Source organism: Triticum aestivum, chromosome 4A (assembly GCF_018294505.1).
Source record: "Triticum aestivum cultivar Chinese Spring chromosome 4A, IWGSC CS RefSeq v2.1, whole genome shotgun sequence".
Lineage (NCBI taxonomy): Eukaryota > Viridiplantae > Streptophyta > Magnoliopsida > Poales > Poaceae > Triticum > Triticum aestivum.
The window spans coordinates 41,127,569-41,136,347 of NC_057803.1; positions in this window are offsets into that span (position 1 = coordinate 41,127,569).

Here is an 8,779-nt window from a genome sequence, read left to right on the forward strand (position 1 = left end):
ATTGCAAAATGAAAGGATCATCTTTAATTTGCCAAGGGCCACGACCGAAGTGGCAACCCTGAAGCAAGCGCTATCCGAGGCCGAAAACAAAGCGGCCCAGGAGCGCACCGAGCGGGAAAAACAAGAGGCATGGGTGGGCGAGGTGCAGCAAGAGCTCCACGCTCTCGTGACGAAGCACGAGGCATTGGAGCTTGACTTGAAGACGCGAGAGTCCGAGCTTGCCGCGGCCCTTGAGAGTGCAAAGAGTGCCAAGGCTGAAGCCCAAAAGGCCCTCCAGGAGATTGATGCTATGAAGAAGATAGCGGCGGGTAAGGCATTCTATATGCAGAGCAAGCATGTGAAAGTAAATTACTTGTTACTTACCCGAATCCGGAGCTCTCCAGGAGCATTCGTAGATTTTCCCCGCAGCGTGTCGGATGCCGCACAGTTTTACTAGGCCGAGGAGGGAAGCTCAATGGAGAAGCTGTTCTGGTCTCACTATACTGGGACCGAACACCCGATGCCTCTGAGCGACCAGCTGAAGCAACTGGTCGAGCTACACAAGGCGGCCAAACAGGCCATGAAGGGCTTTATAGTCCGGATATGGCATGGCGACGCCCTTCCCAACAGCTACTTCGGCCTGGTGAGGCGGCGTGTGGATGCCTGCCCATGGCTGGAAGTCATCAAGCGGTCTGTCTGCATCGAAGGTGCACGCCGGGCTTTCACCCGTGCGAAGGTGCACTGGGCCAAGATAGACGCTGTGAAGCTGGTGAAGGAAGGGCAGCCGCAGGGCAAGGAGCATCGCCACCCCGAGATGTACTATGAGGGTGTCCTGAAGGATGCCCGTCTTGTAGCGGACGAGTGTGCGAAAGATGTAATATTTGAATAAACTTGCTCGTGTAATCCTGTATTATGAAAACTTGTTCATATGTGCTATGCAACGCTTGTTCGAATTTAAAATATTGCCTTCTGTTCGGCTGTTTATCAAATCTGAGAGATGGCTAGTCGTCGGCTTCTGCCCCCACGCCACGAGTGTTGGGGTGTTCAGGATAAACCTTAGCACTCTTGTTCCCATTTTTGGGTCCTTCGAGGGAGGTGCTCAGCACAACGAACAAGGCAATCGGACTATAATGCGTTATCACTCTCACTTAGCCATAGAATTCTATAATTTGAAATTTCGGCGAAGCCCCTAGTATTCGGAAGGCCGAATTTGGGGCGCTATACACGCCTTAAGCCGGACAGGGCCGACTCCTCGCTCTAAGCGGCATAAGTCTTTAGGGACTTGAAACCTCTCGAACAGCGACCAGTCTCTCGCCTTATCATGACAGTCAGTTTTAGCTTTCTCTACTGAGGTGCTTAGCCCAGCAGAACCGGGGCACAATCGCAGTAGTTCTCCCAGTGCTACCTTAGCCGATATAGCGGAACGTAAGGTACCAAAACATGGGAGCCGGGCAAACCCAACTATTGACCCAAGACATGATTCAGAGCTGATGCATATAATGCTATAAGTTCGGGGTGCCGCACTGTCGAAAGTGTTCGGACTTCTCACGCCGTATTATGGGGTATGCTTAAGCCCCTAGCGTATTGGCCGTACCAGAGTGTACGGGTGCTAGATGTCATGAATGAACATATATATATATAAAGGAAGAATGCAATAATAGTCTTAATGCTATGCCTTGTTTATTCAAAAAGGTGCGTTAAAGCAGAATGATACAAGTAGTGCGATAAGAAAAAAGTAGGACTGTTTGACATATCCCTTCCAAGGGCAAGCTGAGGAATAGTATTAAAGCAAGTATTTCACTCATTATCATAATCCACCTGAGAGTTCTGTGGTGTGATGTAGCTTTCTGCCTCCTTGGTTGCTGCATCATGTGTTCGGCAATCATACTGCCAGACAGGGTTTCCAGAGATTAAAGTCCTGAAAGAGAAAAATAACAAAGCGGGAAGCCCCTAGTGCGGTTTAAGTCACGTCTTGGAGCGTGCCGTAGTCGTGCCCCCTCCCCACCTGTGCCCATGGTATTTTTAATGCGTAATTATGTATGTGTGGCACAGATTTTGCCGTTTGGCTGGGACCGGGGTTGGGGCCACATTGCTATGCGAGCTCAGAACGTGCCAGGCGGCCCAGTTGCCAATTACTCCGGGCGCGCTTGAAGGTGTCCGGGTCCTTAATCGCCGAACTAGTGGATTGCCTTAAGAGGTTGCTTTGTGCTTCTGCTGCAAGGGCCGCAGTGTGCTCCTCCGTGCGGAGAGAGCGCTCTATGTTTCCATTGACTATGATGACCCCCCGAGGTCCTGGCATCTTGAGCTTGTGATATGCATAATGCAGTACCGCATTGAATCTCGCAAATGCGGTTCGCCCGAGCAGTGCATGGTAGCCACTGCGGAACGGGACTATGTCGAAGATTAACTCTTCGCTTTGAAAGTTATCCGGGGATCCGAAGACCACTTCCAGTGTGACTGAGCATGTGCAATGGGCCTCTACACCTGGTATGACGCCTTTAAAGGTCGTTTTTCTAGGTTTGATCCTTGAGGGGTCTATACCCATTTTGCGCACTGTGTCCTGATAAAGCAAGTTCAGGCTGCTGCCGCCATCCATAAGGACTCGAGTGAGGTGAAATCCGTCAATGATTGGGTCTAGGACCAGTGCGGCGAATCCGCCATGACGGATACTAGTGGGGTGGTCCTTGCGATCGAAGGTGATCGGACAGGAGGACCATGGGTTGAACTTTGGGTCGACTGGCTCCAACGCATATACGTCCCTGAGCGCACGCTTCCGCTCCCTCATGGGGATGTGGGTTGCGTATATCATGTTCACCGTCCGCACTTGTGGGGGGAACCTCTTCTGTCCACTGGTGTTCGGCTGCCGGGGCTCATCCTCATCATCGCTATGTGACCCCTTATCTTTGTTTTCGGCATTTAACTTGCCGACCTGCTTGAAGACCCAACAATCCCTGTTGGTGTGGTTGGCTGGCTTCTCGGGGGTGCCGTGTATTTGACACGAGCGATCGAGTATACGGTCCAAACTGGACGGGCCCGGAGTGCTTCTTTTGAATGCCTTTTTTCGCTGACCGGGTTTAGAGCCTTTGAATCCGGCATTGACTGTCGTATCCTCGGTATTGTCACTGTTAATGCGGCACTTATGTTTGTTGCGACGTGACCTACCGTTGCCGTCCTTGGTATCCGAAGTACCATGGTTTTTTGATATGTTATTGCTGCGAGCCAACTAGCTGTCCTCTCCTGCACAAAAGCGGGTCATGAGTGTCGTGAGGGCTGCCATAGATTTCGGCTTTTCCTGGCCAAGGTGCCAGGCGAGCCACTCGTCGCGGATGTTGTGCTTAAAAGCTGCTAGGGCCTCTACATCCGGACAGTCGACGATTTGATTTTTCTTTGTTAGGAACCATGTCCAGAATTGCCTGGCTGGTTCCTTTGGCTACTGAATTATGTGTCTTAAGTCATCGGCATCTGGTGGTCGCACATAAGTGCCCTGAAAGTTGTCGAGGAATGCGGCTTCCAGATCTTCCCAACAGCCAATGGACTCTGCTGGCAAGCTGTTGAGTCAATGCCGAGCTGGTCCTTTGAGTTTGAGTGGGAGGTATTTGATGGCGTGTAGGTCATCACCATGGGCCATGTGGATGTACAGGAGGAAATCCTCGATCCATACTGCAGGATCTGTTGTGACGTTGTATGATTCTATATTTACGGGTTTGAAACCCTCTGGGATTTGATGATCCATTACTTCGTCTGTGAAGCATAAGGGGTGTGCGGCACCTCTGTACTAGGCTATATCGCGATGCAGCTCAAATGAGTCTTGCCCGCTGTGTTCGGCCCGGCCGGACTTACTTTTACTGTATCCGGCGTGACGATTATCGTCTCGCATAGTGGCGCGCCCTTGTGATCCGTAGATCGATCTTGCATGTTTTTCTTTGTCCTCCAATATGTCTCGCAGGTCTGGCATATTTCCCCATGCCTTTTTATTTGAATGGCGTCGGGGTGCGGGCTGAGCTTTTGGCTGGAATGCCTCTCTGTCGCGGCCACGAGGTGGCCGATCAGCCGCGTCATACGCCGGGGATGTAGGTTTCGGTGCTTCCTCCTCTAGTCGGGGTAGCGACCTGCACTTTGGGTAACTCTTGGAGGGGCGTTCAAGTTTATGTTCCTCGGCCGCCAGGACTTCAGTCCATCTGTTAGCTAGCAAATCTTGATCAGCTTGAAGCTGCTGTTGCTTTTTCTTAAGGCTATTTGCCGTGGCTATAAGTCAGCGCTTGAAGCGCTCTTGTTCGACGGGATCCCCTGGCACGACGAATTCGTCATCGTCGAGGCTTGCCTCTTCTTCGGAGGGAGGCATGTAATTATCATCCTCCACCTCTCCATCTGCCTCTCTCTCAGGTGGGCTGGCTTCTCCATCCTCCTGCTCTAAATCTTGCTGGAGGGGACTGTTGTTGCCTTCGGCACTGTTCGGAATGCTATTATCTCCAGTGCCGGTATCACCGCTTTTGCCTTGGCGGGACTTAGAGCGGCTCCGCTGACGCTGGCGCTTGGGTTGCTTCTTGGAGGGGTCATCCTCCGCTGTCCCGTCGCCATTGCCTTCTTTGGGTGTGTTGTAACATCCTAAATTTTCAATTTGGAATGTTATACATTAGATCATCATTGCATATCATATTTTATTTGCTTTTGGTTTCGATCCTAGAAATCCTAAGCAACTCAAGGACCCACGGAGAGAGTTGGGGATTTCGTTATTTTCATATTTGAGTTTTCTCAAATTTTGAGAATAGGATCATTTGATTTTATTTATTTTATCATAAATAATTTCTATTACAAAATTATGAGAGGGAATAAAATGACTTTCCCAAAATAAAGAAATATTGAGGATTTAATAAAAAGATCAAATAAGATTTTATTCCGGAGTTTTTTGATATTTTATTTGAATTTAGGAAAATTATGCGTTTTTCAAAATTTCATTTAGGCCCCAAATAAATGTTCACTTTTTCCGGCTTGATCTTAGAAGTCGGGGAAAATTTATTTCGGGATTTTTGGAGTCTGTTTAGTATTTCTTTTTATTTTTCTTCTGCGCGTAATTATTTAAAAAAACGCGCACCGACCTAACCGGGCCGTGTCCGCCTGGGACTCTGGCCCGGCAGGCTTTATAAGCCGGGGCAGCCCAGCCCCAAGCCAAACTCTAGCCCGCGCCCCTCGAACCCCGCGCCCCCACCGCCGCCGCCGCCCGCGCCGCCGCCCGACGCCGCCGCCTCGCCGGAGCCGCCGATCCGCCGCCTCGCCGATCCGCCGCCCGAGGTCGCCTCGATTTCTGTGCCCCGGTTTTTCTCGGAAAAAACTATCGGTTTTCCGTCGGTTTTCGTCGGTTTTTTTAGGTTCCGTTTTTTTATTAGATCGGTTTTATTTCCGGTTTAGTCTAAATAACGAGCATTCGCTCGTTCGTTCATTTTAACGAACGTATTCGTCGTTTAGATCCGGTTAACGAACGTTCGTTCGTTAATCCGTTCGTCGTTTTTCTTTTTCTCGGATTTTCCGTGATTATTTTCTGATCGCGATTTCTGATCCGATTTTCGTTTTAGTATAACTTTTCGCTCGTTTATCGGAATCAGGCGATTCAAGCGCCTCGAGTTTCGTCTCGAAACCCTCTATCCGTTTAACCAACTTAAACAAGTTTTTGCCACTGTAAAAATTGCCTTATATCCAGATTAGTAGAACGAAGTTGTTTTCTTTCGCCGTTTGACTTTCGTTGTTTCGTTCGATTTGATTCTTTTTGCAAACCGGAGTTCTTAAGTTGAATTTTCTAGTTAGTTCTCTTATTTGAGTTTTATATGTGCATTAGATGAGTACTTACTGTATGCTTGTTTGTTTGTTTGTCTGTGATAGAATACCTGGAGTGCGCCGCCTGTTACTTCGAATCTCTAGGTTTCGCGGATCAGCAGCAAGGCAAGTAACACTTTGATCTTACCTCCTACTACCCAGTTTTATTGCATTAGATCAATCCTCAAACATTGCATGATTAGGATCTAATTAAATTGTGGGATGGGAAGTAGTTGAGGTAGTACCTATTACCAGTTTATTATCAAACCTTTGGGAGTTACTTCTACGTTTGCTTGTTATGCCATGCTATGCTAGTAGACGTGGATTGGGTGAGTGATATCCATGAAAGATGTGAGATTGTTAATTAATGTTTTATCTAAGGTGGAAACTTAAACACACTTCTGGGTGGATTGAGGTACCTGGGTATTCTAGGATTTGCCTGTTTTCTTTTGGACCGCCACCCACGCTCAAAGGGATCATGAGATTATTCATGCTAGAAACTTCCGTGTGCAGCCACAAGCTATTATGGACTCTAGCATAGTTGACTAAGTCGTGCGAACTCTTACAGTGGTAGACTAGCAGATGTAGGGGATGTAGGTGGTATGGTCTACCCGATCGTAAGGTGCTAGCGCTTCTGAAAGACTATGTCTCGGTCATCCGTCTTCTCAAACACCATGTAGTGTGAGAAACCAAACAAAGGCGATCGAGTCTCATGGGGAAAAGTGCGCAAACCTCTGCAGAGTGTATAAACTAATCATGATTAGCCGTGTCCCCGGTTATGGACATCTTTTGAGTATCTAGTACTTGGATTATCATGTGAATCTCAACATGTTACTCTAAATTAATTTTGCTGGGTTTTGTTTAATGATGTTTAATTGGGATTGAGAATGCTGTCAACCATTCTCAATGTTTAACAACCACCATGATAGTTAAATAAATTTATTCCTTTGCAGTAGGGAAAAATTGGCTTTACGCAAAACTATAACCATAGAGCTTTCCACCAGCCAAAGATGCATATAGAATAGCTGTTTCATTCCATTACTCTCTATGTGTTACATTGCCAGCATATTCCATGTGCTGACCCGTTTTTGGGCTGCAACGTAGATGTTGCAGACTTTTCAGACGACGATTAAGGAGTTTTAGGTCATGGTTCTATACTCAGTGATGCCGTTGGAGTTGATGGACTCACTTATCTTCCAAGCCTTCCGTTGTTATCGTTATTAGATGGCCTTAAGCCATATTTATTGTAATAAGTTCTTTTTTGAGACACTCGATATAATAAGTGTGTGATTGCTACTCTTTTATAAATCCTTCAAGTACTGTGTGGTGTCAGCATTACTGATCCAGGGATGACACCGGAGCACAGAGATCAGACTGTTTGAGGTCTGGTCGCTACATGTGTCCACCATGTATATGTCATATGATGAGGTGGCTGTCCAGTGCCCTGTGGGCAGGGTTCCTCTTCGCCTCCCACATTGTCGTCCATACCGTCAATGTCTTCAGAGTCGAAGTCGAGCATGTCAGTTAAGTCATCAACAGTGGTTACTAAGTGGGTGGTGGGTGGGCGGCGAATTTGTTCGTCATCCGCATCCTAATCCTGCCGGACGTAGTTCGGCCAGGACTCTCCTGACATGGAGAGAGAGAGACCTTAACGAGTTCAGTATGTCACCAAAGGGCGAGTGCTGAAAAATATCCGCGGAGGTAAACTCCATGATCGGCGCCGAATCAGATTCGACAGGAATGGGCGCAGGCGGTTTGGAGTCCGTGGCCGGAGAAGGATCCGGCAGTTTGGCAACACGGCTCTCGCGTAGGGTAAGGTTGATATTCGGCTCGATCGCCGCGAAGGATACGGCCTCCGTGGCGGGGTCTATCCACCCGTCCATGGATGGCGCAACTGGTTCCGAATTGAGGGTCGGAGCGGCTGCCGGTGCGATTTCTTGAACACTATCGATGGTAGAGCTAAATCGTACTCATCATGACTGCGTGGCGCACAAGGCAGGGGCTCGAATCCGTCGAAGATCAAGTCTCCGCGGATATCAGCCGTGTAGTTTAAGCTTCCAAACCTGACCTGGTGGCCAGGGGAATAACTTTTGATCTGCTCCAGATGGCCAAGTGAGTTGGCCCGCAGTGCGAAGCTGCCGAACACAAAGATCTATCCGGGGAGAAAAGTCTCAGCCTGGACTGCATCGCTATCGATGATCATAGGAACCATCAAGCCTAACAGCGACGACACATAGGAACTCTCAATGAAAGCACCAATGTCGGTGTCAAAACCGGTGGATCTCGGGTAGGGGGTCCCGAACTGTGCGTCTAAGGCGGATGGTAACAGGAGGCAGGGGACACGATGTTTTACCCAGGTTCAGGCCCTCTTGATGGATGTAAAACCCTACGTCCTGCTTGATTTATTCTTGATGATATGAGTATTACAAGAGTTGATCTACCACGAGATCGGAGAGGCTAAACCCTAGAAGCTAGCCTATGGTATGATTGTCTGTTGTCCTATGGACTAAAACCCTCCGGTTTATATAGACACCGGAGGGGGCTAGGGTTACACAAGGTCGGTTACAAAGGAGGAGATATCCATATCCGTACTGCCTAGCTTGCCTTCCACGCCAAGTAGAGTCCTATCCGGACACATGACGTAGTCTTCAATCTCATATCTTCATAGTCCAACAGTCCTGCCAAAGGATATAGTCCGGCTGTCCGGAGACCCCCTAATCCAGGACTCCCTCAGTCGCCTCGTGGCTCTTCCAACTTGATCTCCAAGTCTATGGTGTGTCTTCTGGTCCAAGAAAAGTCATCACGAAGGTTTCATTCCGTTTGGACTCCGTTTGGTATTCCTTTTCTATGAAACTCAAAAACAAGGAAAAAACAGAAACTGGCACTGGGCCCTAGGTTAATAGGTTAGTCCCAAAAATAATATAAAATAGCATATTAATGCATATAAAACATCTAAAACAGATAATATAATAGCATGGAACAATAAAAAATT